The sequence below is a fragment of the Mercenaria mercenaria genome, chromosome 1, assembly GCF_021730395.1.
Source record: "Mercenaria mercenaria strain notata chromosome 1, MADL_Memer_1, whole genome shotgun sequence".
Lineage (NCBI taxonomy): Eukaryota > Metazoa > Mollusca > Bivalvia > Venerida > Veneridae > Mercenaria > Mercenaria mercenaria.
The window spans coordinates 58,229,299-58,247,639 of record NC_069361.1 but is presented as its reverse complement, the minus strand read 5'-3'; the positions used below and the strand labels follow the sequence as shown (position 1 = coordinate 58,247,639).

Genomic DNA, 18,341 nt, shown 5'->3' with positions numbered 1-18,341 from the left:
AAAAAGCAGGATAGAGTTATGTTTCTTGATGTACAGTGTCCACTTATGATGGTGAAAAACTGTTGCAAGTTTTAAAGCAATAGCTTTGATAGTTTATGAGAAAAGTTGACCTTAAACATAATACTCAACCAAGAAAATGATTTTCTAAGTCCAAAAGGGGCAATAATTATTGCAAAAAGCAGGATGGAGTTTGTTGCTTGCTGTACAGGGTCAGCTTATGATGGTGAACAAGTGTTGCAAGTTTCAAAGCAATAGCTTTGTAGTTTAAGAGAAAAGTTGACCTAAACATAAAACTTAACCAAGAAATCTGATATTTTCTAAGTCCAAAAGGGGCCATAAATCTTGCAAAAAGCAGGACGGAGTTATGTTTCTTGCTATACAGGGTCAACTTATGATGGTGAACAAGTGTTGCAAGTTTTAAAGCAATAGCTTTGATAGTTTAGGATAAAAGCTGACCTAAACATAAAACTTAACCAAGAAAACTGATTTTCTAAGTCCAAAAGGGGCAATAAATCTTGCAAAAAGCAAGATGGAGTTATGTTTCTTGATGTACAGGGTCTGCTTATGATGGTGAACAAGTATTCCAAGTTTTCAAAGCAATAGCTTTGATAGTTTAGGAGAAAAGTTGACCTAAACATAAAACTTAACCAAGAAATCTGATATTTTCTAAGTACAAAAGGGGCCATAAATCTTGCAAAAAGCAAGATGGAGTTATGTTTCTTGCTATACAGGGTCAGCTTATGATGGTGAACAAGTATTCCAAGTTTCAAAGCAATAGCTTTGATAGTTTAGGAGAAAAGCATAAAGAAAAAACATAAAACTTAACCAGGCAACGCCGACGCCGACGCCGACGCCGACAACCGCTCAAGTGATGACAATAACTCATCATTTTTTTTCAAAAAATCAGATGAGCTAAAAATGTTCTGGACAAAGTCATTCTTGAATTTCACCTTTGACCTCTAAGTGTGACCTTGACCTTAGACCTAGGGACCTGGTTTTTGCGCATGACAATCTGTCCCATGAAGGTGAACATTTTCGCTAAGTTACATCAAAATCCTTCCATGCTTGAAGAAGAAATACTCCAAACAAAGTCATTCTTGTATCTAACCTTTGGCCTATAAGTGTGACCATGACCTTAGACCTAGGGACCTGGTTCCTGCGCAAGACACTCCGTCTAATGGTGGTGGACATTTGTACCAAGTAATATTAAAATCCCTTTAAAGATTGTTGAGTTAAGACTGGACAGGAAAAAAGCCCTTTTGGCCTTTGACTTCAAAGTGTGACCTTGACCTTGCAGCTAAGGGCCCTGGTTTTGCCCATGACAAGCTGTCTCATCCAGTGGAATATTTGTGCAAAATGATATTTAAATCCTGTTTTGCAAGACAAAGTTGTAGACCGGATAGGAAAAAAATCTTATTGACCTTTGATATCCATGTGTGACCTTGACCTTTAAGCTAGGGTTCTGGGTTTTGCGCATGACACATCATCTCATCATGGGGAACAATTATGCCAAATAATAATGAATTCCCTTGATGGATGACTGGACTGGACAGGAAAAAACCCTATTAACCTTTGACCTCCAATTGTGACCTTGACCTTTGAACTAGGGGTTTGGGTTTTGCACAAGACATGTCGTCTCATCATGGAGAACATTTGTGCCAAGTAATATTAAAATCCCTTCATGGATGGTAGAGTTATGGACGGGACAGGAAACAACTATTTCGATGCAATTTTGACCCCGGGTCATGATTTGAACAAACTTGGTAGAGGTCCACTAGGCAATGCTTCACACCAAATATTTAAGCTCTAGGGCTTCTGGTTTTTGAGAAGATTTTTAAAGTTTTTCCTTTTGGTTGCCATGGCAACCAGAGTTCTGCATGGAATTCAATTCTTTGAAAAAAAATTGTAGAGCTTCACCCAAGGAACATTCCTGTGAGGTTTGGATGAAATTGGCCTAGCGGTTTATGAGGAGATGTCGTTTAAAGTAAAAGTTTACGGACAACGGACTACGGACTACTCACCCTGGCGTCGGCGTCTTTCTGCATCCCCACCTTGGTTAAAGTTTTTTTTACACCTTCTTTTTTTTATATGCCCGTTTGGTTCATGCACACTGCACATCATCACATTGCCTACATCACCTACATCTCAAGTCTAAAGTCAATTCCTTGAATCGTTAACTTATGCTGTGAACACGAAATATGATGGACAAAGTTGACCTCTGAGCTCAATTTGTGACCTTGACCTTTGACCTACAGACCTGGTTTATATGCTCTGCACATCGTCTCATCGCCACCTACCTATATGCCAAATTTGATGTCAGTACCTTGCATGGTTATTGAGTTATGCTCCATACACAAAATATGATGGACAGTTTTGACCTTTTAGCTCAATTTGTGACCTTGACCTTTGACCTACAGGGCCGGTTCAAGTGCTCTGCACATCGTCTCATCCCCATCTACCTATATGCCAAGTTTAATGTCAATACCTATTATAATGTTTATAAAGTTATGTATTAGGACAGATGGATAGACGGACGGGCACACGTGCCATCAAATAATATGTTCATTTTTTCAAAACGGGCAATTAAAAATGCAACAGCTGCAATTTACTGTCAGAAATTAGAGGTTGATACTTGATTACCCAATATGAGAGTAAAGTGTATAATAGGCCCAAAGGACATTATTCATTTTGCAGGCAATTTTTCCATAATCATGCCCAGTAGTCTTTAATACCAATGCTTTAATTTATGGGTAAGCAACCAACACTAATAGAATTTTATCATCAAAAGAAACTGGTTTGTAAATACAAGTAATGTCATATAAATGATGTTGTCAAGATATAGACACACAACATGTTGGTGACAATATTGTTTTAGTTTCCAACCTGTGGGTTTAAAAATTCATTAGACAAAATTTTTTTTTTAAAAGTTTGATCAAGTGCAAAACAATGCAGAACAAGAGCCATGTCAGACATGGCTAATCCCCCCACCGGGCATATCATAATTGAAGGATGTGGTCCGCATCAGGGGTTTTAAGATGTGGAAGAAAGAATAAGTCAGTAGTGAGGTGGTTTACTGCTAAATTTTATTAATTTTCATGAACAGTATACCTATGATGTTTTCTATATGGCTACTGTAAAAAGAAGGAATGGAAAGCTAACAGGGAACAAGAGTGCCAGAATGTCACAATATATGCCCGTCAAAGCAAATTTCTTTACTCTAGCAGCTGTATTTGCAAATGGAATGTTAATTTTGTGGTTGTTTAGTAATCATTGTAAGTCTTTTGTTTTTTAAAGTCCACAAAAAAACTCCTTACTAGGTAGAGATACCTTATATATAATAAAATTAATAAAATAAACCTAAAACTGGAGAGTAACATCTATGCTGTACCACAGAAAAGTGGTCTTGTTTTTAACCTAGGGTCAATTATAAAAATGTTACAATATAAGTTATTTATAGTAACAACTAAGGGAAGTTAATCTTTAAAAAAAAAAAAAAAACAAAAAAAAAATTGCAAGTCCACACAAAAATCTTTATCAGGAAGAGACTGGTCAAAATACACCTCAAAATTGGATTTAGCATGTTTGTTGTACTACAGAAAAGTGGTCTCGATTTTTCCCTACGACTAGTAATGAAAAAGTTACAATAAAAGCTATTTAAAGTAACAACAAAGGGAAGTAATTCAAAAGAAGGGAACTGCGCATGACACTTCGTCTCATGATGGTGTATAATTGTGCCAAGTTACATCAAAATCCCTCCATGCATGAAGAAGAAATGCTTCGGACAAAGTCATTCTTGTACCTGACCTTTGGCCTCTAAGTGTGACCTTGACCTTAGGCCTAGTGACCTGGATCTTGCGCATGACACTCCGTCTCGTGGTGGTAATCATTTGTGCCAAGTTATATCAAAATCCCTCAATGCATGAAGAAGAAATGCTCCGGACAAATTTCTTTAAGAAAATATGATAAAGGGGAATAACTCAAAAAATAGGCAAGGTAGAGTTATTGTTCTTGCACACTGCACTTCCTCCCAATGTGTTCTATCAGTGTATGAAGTTTGAAGAAAATCCCTCCAGTACTTTTGGGGTTATGCTCCGGACAAAATGTTTTAAGAAAATATGATAAAGGGGAATAACTCAAAAAATAGGCAAGGTAGAGTTATTGTTCTTGCACACTGCACTTTCTCCCAATGTGTTCTTTCAGTGTATGAAGTTTGAAGAAAATCCCTCCAGTACTTTTGGAGTTATGCTCCGGACAAATTTTTTTAAGAAAATAAGATAAAGGGGAATAACTCAAAAAATAGGCAAGGTAGAGTTATTGTTCTTGCACACTGCACTTCCTCCCAATGTGTTCTATCAGTGTATGAAGTTTGAAGAAAATCCCTCAAGTACTTTTGGAGTGATGCTCCGGACAAATATCGTTGCGGACGCACGGACGGACGGACGGACGGACGCACGGACGGAGAGCATTTCTAATATCCCCTTCACCTTTGGTGGGGGGATAAAAAAGAAAATTGTAAATTATAAATAAACAAGAGCTGTCTCCGTAGGATGACACATGCCCCCGATGGCACTTTGAATGAATAGTTATGGCCAATGTTAGAGTTTAGGACCTTTGACCTATGGAGCTGGGTCTTGCGCGCGACACATCGTCTTACTGTGTCACACATTCATGCATAGTTATTTTAAAATCAATGCATGAATGACAAAGATAAGGACCGGACATGCCCATCAATGCACTATCATGAAAAATGATCTTTAACGTCTAAGTGTGACCTTGACCTTTGAGCTACGGACCTGGGTCTTGCGCACTGCACGTTGTCTTACTGTGGTACACATTCATGCAAAGTTATTTGAAAATCCATCCATCGATGACAACGATATGGACCGGACACGCCCATCAATGCACTATTCTTTAACGTCTAAGTGTGACCTTGACCTTTGAGCTACGGACCTGGGTCTTGCGCACTGCACGTCGTCTTACTGTGGTACACATTCATGCCAAGTTATTTGAAAATCCATCCATCGATGACAAAGATATGGACCGGACATGCCCATCAATGCACTATCCTATAACGTCTAAGTGTGACCTTGACCTTTGAGCTACGGACCTGGGTCTTGCGCACTGCACGTCGTCTTACTGTGGTACACATTCATGCCAAGTTATTTGAAAATCCATCCATCGATGACAAAGATATGGACCGGACACGAAAATTGCGGACAGACTGACAGACCGACAGACAGACAGACGGTTCAAAAACTATATGCCTCCCTTCGGGGGCATAAAAATATTCTGTTATAAGCTATAATCTATGACTTTTGAACAATTTTTACCATTTTCATTGTTCTGTGCAATTTTAGGCTAATTAAAAGAAAAAAGTTCATACTTCACAATATAAGAACAGCAAAAAATCTCTTTGCTTAACACATTCATGACACTTTTTACAATACACAGGATTAAACTGCTTTCATTTACCAAAGACATGAGATAAAAAACAAGCGGGCCATAATGGCCCTATATTGCTCACCTGTTAATATCATTGCACTTAAGGACAAGAAGGTCAATGCTCAAAATGATATGATCAAGTTTTGACATAGAAAAACATAGGCATACCCATTAAATATCATCAGGATAAACATTTTCTTGCAACAGTCCCTTTTGACATAGTCAGGGCCAACTTCCATACCAAGTTTGAGGGTCCTAGGCTCAAATGCTGCAATTTTGTACTAACATGACTATTCCTCACCCTTGAAGACTTTAAAAACATTTAAAACCAATCTCATTAGATGCTGCTGAGATATATTCGTTTACATAAAATAAAGGGAGGTAATTTATCATAAATTCAGTCAAAAGTTATCTACCCTGATGGACCGTGTCCATCAGATGGCACAAATGACATTTAAAATCATTATCTACATTGGTTACTGAGATACACCCATTTTAATTTGAAACAAAGGGAGGTAATTTGACATAAAATCAGTCCATAGCTATCTACCCCGATGGCCTCAGTCCAACTAATGACAATAATGAATTTTAAATAAGTCCTATAAGTACTTACTGATATAAATCCATTTTGATTACAATCAGTGGAGGTAATCAGATATAAAATAACTCTGGAACCTATGATTGGACCTGACAGATTCGTCATGGAATCCCAAGATTTATTGTTGTTGAAGATATTTTGGAAGTTTGTATCAAATCAAACGATAAATGAAGTCTCTATATGGCTGCAAAAGCCAAAATAGCAAATTTTGGACCTTTAAGGGGCCATAACTCTGGAACCCATGATGGAATCTGGCCAGTTCAAGAAAGGAACCAAGATCTTGTGGTGATACAAGTTGTGTGCAAGTTTGTTTAAAATCAAATCATAAATGAAGCTGCTATTGTGCAGACAAGATCAAAATAACTAATTTTGGCCCTTTCAGGGGCCATGACTCTGAAACCCATTATGGGATCTAGCCGGTTCAAGAAAGTAACCGAGATCTTATGGTGACACAAGTTTTGGGCAAGTTTGATTAAATTCAGATCATAAATGAAGCTGCTATTGTGCAGACAAGGTCAAAATAGATAATTTTGGCCCTTTCAAGGGCCATAACTCTGGACCCCAAAATGGGAACTGGCCAGTTCAAGAAAGGAACCACGATCTTATGGCGATACAAGTTGTGTGCAAGTTTGGTTAAATAAAATCATAAATGAAACCACTATCTGCAGACAAGTAATTGTTGACGGACTGACGACGGATGACGGATGAAGGGTGATCACAAAAGCTCACCTTGTCACTAAGTGACAGGAGAGCTAAAAAGTGGTCTTGTAAGTGGAACTATGGGGTCATTCAGGACTTAATTATTAGCAAATAGTGTTCTGCTTATTCTTTTAAAAATTGTCTTTATAATGAGGTAATCTCAATTTAGGGGTGGTCTAAATGCAGGGTTTACCATTAGAATTCTTTTTTTTGCCATTTCAGGACTATGTTATAGAGAAATATTCCACATCATCCAGAGCATGAATTGCCTCAAAGACAACAAACATTTATGAATTCAAGGTATGTTATTTACTTTAATACAACTGTTCAAAAATTGTTGTTTCATCCCAAAATATTTCCTTGCTATAATTCTATAATCATAATCATGCCTGGCCCATTTTCATTTTTTCTGTTCACAGTTATTACATTCTTTGAGCCATTAATCTACCTGATATGAAAAGTAATAATTCTGCTTGGAATCTTTGTAATTGGAAAGAATCCAGTGAATTAATTGTAACCCTTTGAGAGTGGGGTAATATTTCAAAGTAGCATTGTATTTACTGAAATATTAACCCTTCTGACCAAAGTTCATAACATTTGAATATGAAAATAATGTTAACCAGAACTGACGTGGGAGATCAAAGGCCTACAGAACAGGTTCTTAAGGTTCACAAGTACTTTAAGGTGCCTTTGTTATAGAGTTGAGGTGCTGTATTACTAACAGACTTACTCATCGAGTTGAGGAACTATCTTAATAGCAAAACTGAGGGCCGTCTAATAGACTTGGGTGTCACTGAGTTGCAGTGCCATCTTACTGAATTTAGGGCCATTTTGCAATAAGAAATGACATGCCATTTTACTAATAGAGTTGAGGTACCTTATAGAGCCGAGGCAGTTTTACAGTCACGATGCAGTATTACAGAGTTGAGGCACCTTCTGACACAGTTGAGGTACCCCTGAGGTTCCATCCTACTAACAGAGTTAAGGAACTATCTATCAAAGTTGAGGTACCCTCTTAAAGAGCTGAGGCCATCTTACAGAGTGGAGGTGCCTCCTTACAGAGCTGAATGCTGTTTTTATAGAGTTGAGGTGCCTTCTAACTAAAATGCTTTAAATATTCAGATAATTTTAGAAGAAACTTATATGTAAATACTGTTTCTGACAATTAGCGGGTACCCAAGTATGTAGACTGAGGTTTTTGCATTGCCTCAATCCTCATGTTGTTCATTATTTAGCACAATTTTAAATGTATAAATTACAAATGACAAGTCTACTAAGTTTATAGCTGTTATATCTAAAATGCTTGTGCATTCTCGTTTAGCTTACTCAAATATGACCACTTTAATCCAGATTTGTTCAACACAATGTAAACTACTTGAGAAATATCTCAAGACTTTTCAATACAAATAAATGCCCCCACTTTTCACAGAGAAAAAAAAAGACTTGAAAAGCAAGCCAACAACTCTTGATCTTTTTTCAATGACTTTGTAATCACAGTAATGGCCAAAAAAAATAAATTTTGATACATAACAAACTTCAGAGGGAAAAAATCTGAATTCAACAAGGGATACTCCCTAATAAGAAGTACCTAATCTGACCATAATATGTAAATTTGCCAATTTAAATCAATTATCGACAATTAGCCCCAACACCATGATTATTGATGTAACCAAATATTTTTATTTCAGTGCTGCTTTAAGTTTGACAGTTTATCATAAGTCAAAGACATAAAATCAACAGAATTGCATTCACATTTTAATTTTAGTAACAAATGTGGTTTGTCGGAACTTCAGTTAGTACATAATTCTGTCCTAAAAAACAACCAAAAGTTTCTCAAAACCTTTTAAGGTATAGCTTTTAATTAGTTTAAAAAATCTTTTTCTGTCATTAAATAGCAAACTAACACCAATTAACATGGTACACTTGATTATTATTACAATAAAGCCATTTGAACACAAATAAGAAAAGCGCCTGAAAAGGTAACATGATTTACAAAAATTAAAAGTAAACATTTGACACAGTAACTTTGCAATGCTACAGACTATATATCATTTCGACAAATTACAAAGTTATTTCATCACGTTCAATGCAGAGAATAGCGTGTAATATTACATCTTCAGTGGGAAGATATTATAACATTAACACAAGAAACTGTAAAACATACTTTTGAAAATGAAATATAAAGAGGAATATAATTTATAATCAAGATGTAAAATTCATCAGATAACAAACGGAAGTCAAAAAAGAAATAATACATTACGCAGAAACTGAAGTGGACTATGATTATTAGTTATATCAACTGAACATTGATACTTTTTTTTCAGCCGTAATTTAAAATTCATTTATGATATATTTGATGTGCATTTGGAGCAAAAGTTTAACTGAATAAATGAATTTAGAGAATGCTAATTATATTAAATAAAAAGAAATAACCTTATCTATAAACATTTAAAAAAAGTCTTGTTTAGTAAGCTTTAAAAATGCTATTATGCTAAGTTTTTTGCAAACTGATTTTCAACAATTCTGGCATTGTCATATCAATTTAGTACCACTACCCTGGCAGAATTAAATTTTCTTATTTGTAGATGCTGTTTTTTTTCTCATGGAAATAAAAAATAATAACAAAATTGTGATTAGTTAACTCTAAGTAATGTTTCTTTATTTTAAGGTAGTTCTGAATTTTTGGTAAACTGGAAGTGATGATCCAGAAAACCTAGAACAATGCCAAGAGCCAGTATACAGGTGGCATAAATGTTGCTAGGAATTTCTATTTTATTTTGTGTATTAAGTGTTAAGCAGTCATCACTACTGCCTTTCTAAAGGTTAATTTTGACAAAAGTTTATTTCCCAAACCAAAATGGCAAGCTTAAACTTGCATTTAGGTCGCAGCAAGATTACAGTTGCAATTCTTAACAAGCTTGCGCAAAATAATTTAGCTAGTGGTTTCGTGTACTTCCTGCAACCTATTTAAAACCTTGCAAGCTTGAAATGTTACGCACGCTTGCAATTGGAACCCCAGCAATCTTAATTGCGACCTTGCAAGTTTGCACAATCATAACAAGATTGCAAGCTTGCACAATCTTGCAAGCTTACGCACTTATATGAGTGTGGACAAAAAGACACTTGTGAGTCTCTCGCAACCTTGTTATGATCGTGCAAGCTTGCAACCTTGCATATCAAGGACTATCTTCATCAACCTAATCAAGGTGGCATTGTTCAGGTTTGTGAGCAGTCTAAATACCTGAGAGTCTAACAAGAGCTGTCAGATGACAGCACGCTCGACTATTCGAAAAACTGATTGAAGAATGGGGTCAAAATATTACCACAGATTTTCAGAAAAAAGAAAAAATGGATTAAACACAAAAATGTTCCTGTACTTGTGAATTTTTATTAATCTTGCACTAAATGGCAATGTGTGACCATGATGGCAGATATGTTATGTTATATGTTAGGCAAAATATGGACTTGTATGAAAAATTTAACAAATTTCCAAGTCCAAAAAGGGCCATAATTCAGTCAAAATAATTGACAGGGTTATGTACTCTCGCCTACAGATGGAAATCATGTTGATAAACTAGACTAAGTGTTAAAAGTTTCAAAGCCACAGTTGAAATAGTTTTGACAAAACGCTGACTTGTAAGAAAACCTGAACAAATTTCAAAGTTCAAAAAGGGCCATAATTCAGCCAAAATAGTTGTCAGAGTTATGTACTCTTGCCTACAGATGGAAATCATGATGATAAACAAGTGTTTAAAGTTTAAAAGCCATATGTCAAATAATTTTGACCAAACATGGACATGTACGAAAACAGAACCAATTTCCAAATCCAAAAAGAGCCATAATTCAGCCAAAATAGACGACAGAGTTATGTACTCTTGTCTACTGATAGAGACTATTATAATGAACAAGTTATAAAAGTTTCAAAGCCATATGTCAAACACTTTACACAAAAAATGAACTGGTACGAAAAACTTAACCAAGATTTCTAAGTCAAATGGGGCCATAATTCAGCCAAAATCCTTGATGGAGTTATGTACTCTTGCCTATAACTGAACATGGTAATGGTTAACAAGTGTTGAAAATTTCAAAACTTTATCTCAAAAGACTTTGTCAAAATGTGGACTGGTACGAAAAACTTAACCAAGATTTCTAAGTCAAAAAGGGGCCATAATTCATCCAAAATCCTAGATGGAGTTACGTACTCTTGCCTATAACTGGATATGGTGCTGGTAAACAAGTGTTGAAAGTTTCAAAGCTTTATCTCAAAAGACTGTCAAAATATGAACTGGTACGAAAAACTTAACCAAGATTTCTAAGTCAAAAGGGGCCATAATTCAGTCAAAATGCTTGACAGAGTTATGTACTCTTGCCTACAACTGGACATGGTGATGGTAAACAAGAGCTGAAAGTTTCAAAGCTTTATCTCAAAAGACTTTGTCAAAAAGTGGACTGGTACGAAAAACTTAACTAGGGTGTGACGCTGACGCCAACGCCGACGCCGTGGTGAGTAGGATAGCTCTACTTATTCTTCAAATAGTCGAGCTAAAAATTGTACAACTGATCTTGGCATAAAACAATTAATAATTGGTTGAATGTATTATCTCCCTTTTATACATATCAATGAATGTATTAAAAGGTTACAGGATTACAAGCTACTCACAATCTTAAAATAGTATTAAAATCGCAGGATGCCCGCTGCAAGCTTGCCAAGCGCACTTAATTTCTATGCGAGCATCTGCAAGCATTACGTTACATGACGGCAATCTTTTTTTAAGATTGCAGTAAACTTGTGCAAACTTATGGCAAACTTATCACAAGCTTGCCGCATGCTTATATTTCTGGTTTGGAAATTTAATGTAAAATAATTCAAAACAAGAGCACCACCTTGCGGGTGCAGATGCTCATCTGATTTTTTTGTCTCTGTATAATAGAAATATTGTCCTACCCATGATTTTCTAAGTCCAAAAAGGGCCATAATTCTTGCAAAAAGCAGGATGGAGTTATGTTTCTTATTGAACAGGGTGAGCTTATGATGGCGAACAAGTGTTGCAAGTTTTAAAGCAATAACTTTGATAGTTTAGGAGAAAAGCAGACCTAAAACACAAAACTTAACCAATAACTCTGATATTTTCTAAGTCCAAAAGGGGCCATAATTCTTGTAAAAAGCAGGACAGAGTTATATTTCTTACTGTACAGGGTGAGCTTATGATGGTGAACAAGTGTTGCAAGTTTTAAAGCAATAACTTTGATAGTTTAGGAGAAAAGCTGACCTAAACACAAAACTTAACCAAGAAATCTGATATTTTCTAAGTCCAAAAGGGGCCATAATTCTTGCAAAAAGCAGGATGGAGTTATGTTTCTTGCTGTACAGGGTGTGCTTATGATGGTGAACAAGTGCTACAAGTTTCAAAGCAATAGCTTTGATAGTTTAAGAGAAAAGTTGACCTAAACATAAAACTTAACCAAGAAATCTGATATTTTCTAAGTCCAAAAGGGGCCATAATTCTTGCAAAAAGCAGGATGGAGTTGTTTCTTGCTGTACTGGGTCAGCTATTGATGGTGAACAAGTGTTGCAAGTTTCAAAGCAATACCTTTGATAGTTTAGGAGAAAAGCTTACCTAACATAAAACTTAACCAGGCAACGCCAACGCCGACCAAGTGATGACAATAACTCATCATTTTTTTTCTCAAAAAATCAGATGTCACTAAAAAAGAAAAAATACTATAAACATATCAATAAGCAGCAATTTACAGATCCAAACTAATGTTTGGTTAATTGTAAATAATTAACCACAAGAATCTACATATTTCATTTGGCCATATGATTGAAAATAGATAAATTTACAACTATGAAAAGTTTCATCAAAATCTAGCTTGGAACTTCTTCTTTATGCTAAAGAGGTACCAAATGTGATTTTTCCATACAAGCACATTGTGAAAATTGACTAGATGACCAGTATTTTCAAATCAGTCAAACAAGAAATGAAGCACATGACCCTATCTTTTCTACTGGCTGAATTACCTTTTAAACAAGAGCGCTGCTAAGCGGGGCAATATACGCCCAAAGGGTTACATCAGAGGATGGCAGCAAAATTTAAAGAACTTGACTGTTGAAGCCCAAAGGACAGGAACAACAAAAAGAAGAAATTCCTAAAAAAAAAATTTCTAAGTCCACTAAAAAATTCATACCAGGTAAAGTTATGTCAAAATACATCGAAAATTGAATGTATCATCCATGTTGTACAACAGAAAAGTGGTCTCGGTTTTTCCCTACTGCCAATAATAAAAAAGTTTTAAAATAAGCTATTTATAGTAACAAACAAGAGCACCGCCTTGCGGGTGCTGACGCTCATCTGATTTTTTTTGTGTAATAGAAATATTGTCCTACCCATGATTTTCTAAGTCTAAAAAGGGCCATCATTCTTGCAAAAAGCAGGACAGAGTTATGTTTCTTGATGTACAGTGTCCACTTATGATGGTGAAAAACTGTTGCAAGTTTTAAAGCAATAGCTTTGATAGTTTATGAGAAAAGTTGACTTAAACATAATACTCAACCAAGAAAATGATTTTCTAAGTCCAAAAGGGGCAATAATTATTGCAAAAAGCAGGACGGGGTTATGTTGCTTGCTTTACAGGGTCAGCTTATGATGGTGAACAAGTGTTGCAAGTTTCAAAGCAATAGCTTTGATAGTTTAAGAGAAAAAGTTGACCTAAACATAAAACTTAACCAAGAAATCTGATATTTTCTAAGTCCAAAAGGGGCCATAAATCTTGCAAAAAGCAGGACAGAGTTATGTTTCTTGCTGTACAGGGTCAACTTATAATGGTGAACAAGTGTTGCAAGTTTTAAAGCAATAGCTTTGATAGTTTAGGATAAAAGCTGACCTAAACATAAAACTTAACCAAGAAAACTGATTTTCTAAGTCCAAAAGGGGCAATAAATCTTGCAAAAAGCAAGATGGAGTTATGTTTTTTGATGTACAGGGTCTGCTTATGATGGTGAACAAGTATTCCAAGTTTCAAAGCAATAGCTTTGATAGTTTAGGAGAAAAGTTGACCTAAACATAAAACTTAACCAAGAAATCTGATATTTTCTAAGTACAAAAGGGGCCATAAATCTCGCAAAAAGCAAGATGAAGTTATGTTTCTTGCTATACAGGGTCAGCTTATGATGCTGAACAAGTATTCCAAGTTTCAAAGCAATAGCTTTAATAGTTTAGGAGAAAAGCTGACCTAAACATAAAACTTAACCAGGCAACGCCGACGCAGACGCCGACGCCGACAACTGCTCAAGTGATGACAATAACTCATCATTTTTTTTCAAAAAATCAGATGAGCTAAAAAGGGAAATAATAAAAAAAAATTTATTGTAAAAGAACAAAAAGGGATCTGCCAAATAAAAACAAGAGCACTGCAATGCATAGCAATATACACAAAGCAGTCATATATGACCTTTGACCCCTTAGTGTGACCTTGACCTTGAAGCGAGTCATCCAAAACATATGTTCTGCATGTTGCATCAGTGTGGTGAACATTTGTGCCAAGTTTCCTTGAAATCCTTCAAGCAGTTCAAGAGTTACAGAGAGGACACAGCAAAGTCATATATGACCTTTCACTTCTAAGTGTGACCTTGACCTTGAGGCTAGTCATCCGAAACAAGCGCTCTGCATGTCGTCTCAATGTGGTGAACATTTGTGCCAAGTTTCTTTGAAATCCTTCAAGCAGTTCAAGAGTTACAGAGCAGACACAAAACACACTCATATGACCTTTGACCCCCTAAGTGTGACCTTGACCTTGAAATGAGACATCCAAAACATGTGCTCTGCACGTCGTCTCAGTTTGGTGAACATTTGTGTCAAGTTTCTTTGAAATCCTTCAAGGGGTTCAAGAGTTACAGTGCGGACACGAAATTGCTAACGAACGGACAGACACTGGGACCGTAACATAATACATCTCTTCGGCGTATAAAAAATTATTCTTTAACAGGAGCTGTTTTTTGACAGCACGCTCGAGTATTCAAAGAAATGATGGAAGTATGGGGTCAAAATATTACATGAGATTTTCAGGCAAAAGAAGAATAAAGATAAGAATGCCAAACAATGTACAGTCTAACCTGTCTTAAGCAGCCAGCCAGGGGAAGCAGACAATTTGGCCGCTTAAGCCAGGTGACCGCTGATCGGAGGTGCAGCCAGTATATGTATTTTTCAGAATTCTGACCAGTTTAGCCTTTAGACCCATTTCTTTTTCGGTTTTCTATTATTATTTACCACGATACAATGACGTGCATTTGCCTTCGCAGTACGAATGGTCTTCTTAGCAATCTAAAACTCCGGCATGTTTTTTTTTACAACAATTTTACCACTTCAAACAAGTTTGTTTACAATTTTCGCCATTTTGGTAAGGGAAGCTACTCTCTGCGCTTATTGTATACGCTAATTCTAAGATTGCGGTTACGTACCGTAAAAGATAGAGGGGTTTATAGTTTTTTCAAACACATTTAATTTCGTATTAATTTAATAGTATTTTGATGACAGAAGTATAAGAAAATCACAAATATTATGCTACTAATTAGTTATCGAGTATTATCTTTAACCGAGATCAAACTGTGAACAAAAAATTGACACGAGGTGACACGTTAATTGCCGATAATTACTGGCCATTTGATCATAACAAAAAGGGGATTACACCTTTGGTTATCAGTTTTAATTGAGAAGCTCATGTCATTTTGTCGTTCTTGTGGTGAAGTCACGCGAAACTTAGCAATCACGTGCTTCTCAAAAATCGGGTATCGATAATTGGTTTTGGAAGAAAAATGGCCGCTGAAAGGGGTCAAATACGGCGGTCGGGAGGCAATTTCGGTGGCCGCTGGCATCATAAAATGACCGCTGAACGGAGGTGACCGCTGATCGGAGGTGACAGTTAGTACAGGTTAGACTGTACCTGTATTTGCAGATTTGGATAAGTCTTGCACTATATGGCAATGTGTGACAATGATGGTAGTAAGTGTTCAAAGTTTCAAAGCCATATATCAAACAGTTTAGACAAAATAATTATGGAATGGTATGCCAAGTTCAACTAATTTCTATGTCAAACAAGAGCTGTCAGCAAGACAGCAAATGCTTGACTACTGTGAAATCATTATTATTCATGAGGGATTAATTTTCCTGGATTTCGTAGTTCAGCTCAACCACAAAATTAAGTCCCAAAGAATAAATTATGCCCACTATAATGTAAATTGTACTCAATGTCACCAAAAAGACACCACAGGCTATAAACCAATAAAAGAAACTGTTCTTTGTTTCATATAAAATTCAGCTACTTCACAACAATTTCGTTACAGTTTCTAGCTTTTCTCTCAGTCGTAGACCTATTTTCCACAAGATATGCTTCAAGAAAACGAAAAGAAAAAGAGGTGTTGAATAGTATGCAGTGAAATGCAAGTCAACTGAAGTCAGGTACCCTCATATTGCCGCAATTCAGAAAGCGGTCCGCAGAAAAAACTCCCTACTTTCTTCAAGCAAACAACCCGAAAACATGCGAATATTAGCATGAAAAGTGTCCTATTTTATGTAAAATTCATTCCACAAGTGTAATAATGCCAATTTGGCACCCGATTTACGCGCAAATGCGCGGAAAATGAAAAAATTAGGATCTATTTATTAGGGACTTCTTTCGACTACACCACAGAAGCAGATTTTTGACCTAATTACTGCAATATAACCTATAAATATAAATTGTACTCAATGTCGCAAAAAAGACACCATAGCAGTCCGTAGTCTGGATTACCTGCCCCTTGTAACTGCTACACAGAGGCTGTAGTTGTCCTTAGTTGTGTGTATGCGGCAGTACTGACCTGCAGCTTTCGTGTAGTTTATTGAGGCTCCATCAACAATAAACATAGGTATGCGTCGGAACAAAACGGTCTATTTCATTCAGACATTTACCAGTGGATTGTTTATGCGGACATGCTCGTCAAAGTAAAAGTAGACACTAACAAGAGGGCCATGATGGCCCTATATCGCTCACCTGTTATCATTGCACTTGAGGACAAGAAGGTCCTCAGAAAAAATATCTAAGTCCAAAGGACAGGAACAACAAAGGAAAGAAATTTAACCATAAAGAAAAAAAAATTCTTACAAGGTACAGATATGTCAAAACACACCTAAAAATTGGAGGTACCAGCCATGTTGTACCACAGAAAAGTGGTCTCAGTTTTTCCCTACGGCCAATAATAAAAAGTTACTAAAAATAAGCTATTTATAGTAACGTAAAAGGGGAGTAATTAAAAAAAGAAAAATTATTGTAAGTGAACAAAAGAAGGATCTGCCAAATAAATCTGTTGACATAAATGAAATTTCAGATCAGTATCTTCATTAGTTACAGAGATATACCAATTTTAATTTGAAATAAAGGGAGGTAATTTGACATAAAATCAGTCCATAGTTATCTACCCTAATTGGCTCAGTCCAACTAATGATAATAATGAAATTTCAAATAAGTCCTATAAGTACTTACTGATATAAATCCATTTTGATAACAATCAGGGGAGGTAATCAGATATAAAATAACTCTGGAACCTACCACTGGATCTGATCTGTCACGGAATCCAAGACTTATTGTTGTTGAAGATATTTTGGAAGTTTGTATCAAATAAAACCATAAATGAAGTCTCTATATGGCTGCAAAAGACAAAATAGCCAATTTTGGACCTTTAAGGGGCCATAACTCTGAAACTCATGATGGAATCTGGCCATTTCAAGAAAGGAACCAAGATCTTGTGGTGATACAAGGTGTGTGCAAGTCTGGTTAAAATAAAATCATAAATGAAGCTGCTATTGTGCAGACAAGGTCAAAATAGCTAATTTTGGCCCTTTCAGGGGCCATAACTCTGAAACCCATTAAGGGATCTGGCCGGTTCAAGAAAGGAACCAAGATCTTATGGTGACACAAGTTTTGTGCAAGTTTGATTAAATTCAAATCATAAATGAAGCTGCTATTGTGCAGACAACGTCAAAATAGCTAATTCTGGCCCTTTCAGGGGCCATCACTCTGTAACCCATAAAGAAATCTCGCCAGTTCAAGAAAGGAACCAAGATCTTATGGTGATACAAGTTGTGTGCAAGTTTGGTTAAAATAAAATCATAAATGAAGCTGCTATTGTGCAGACAAGGTCAAAATAGCTAATTTTGGCCCTTTCAGGGGCCATAACTCTGAAACCCATAATGGAATTTGGCCAGTTCAAGAAAGGAACCAAGATCTTATGGTGATACAAGTTGTGTGCCAGTTTGGTAAAAATCAAATCAGAAATAAAGCTGCTATTGTGCAGACAAGGTCAAAATAGCTAATTTTGGCCCTTTCAGGGGCCATAACTCTGGAACCCATAATGGGATCTGGCCAGTTCAAGAAAGGAACCGAGATCTTATGGTGATACAAGTTGTGTGCAAGTTTGGTTAAAATAAGATCATAAATGAAACCACTATCATGCAGACAAGAAATTGTTGATGCACGGACGGACTGACGACGGACGAAGGGTGATCACAAAAGCTTACCCTGTCACTATGTGACAGGTGAGCTAAAAATAGAAGTCTGACGTAGCGTCACG

The 18,341-nt window shown here is 36.3% G+C and overlaps 1 protein-coding gene across 3 annotated transcripts in view; it reads left to right on the top strand.

Annotated features, from left to right (window-relative positions):
- The window catches only part of LOC123536450 (delta-like protein 1), a 228,983-nt gene that overhangs the window by 37,197 nt on the left and 173,445 nt on the right, over positions 1-18,341 (top strand). For all 3 annotated transcript variants that reach the window (XM_053548896.1, XM_053548869.1, XM_053548870.1), the window contains exon 2: positions 6,962-7,039. The gene's annotated coding sequence lies outside the window, so the exon portion shown is untranslated. The remainder of the gene's footprint in view (positions 1-6,961; positions 7,040-18,341) is intronic.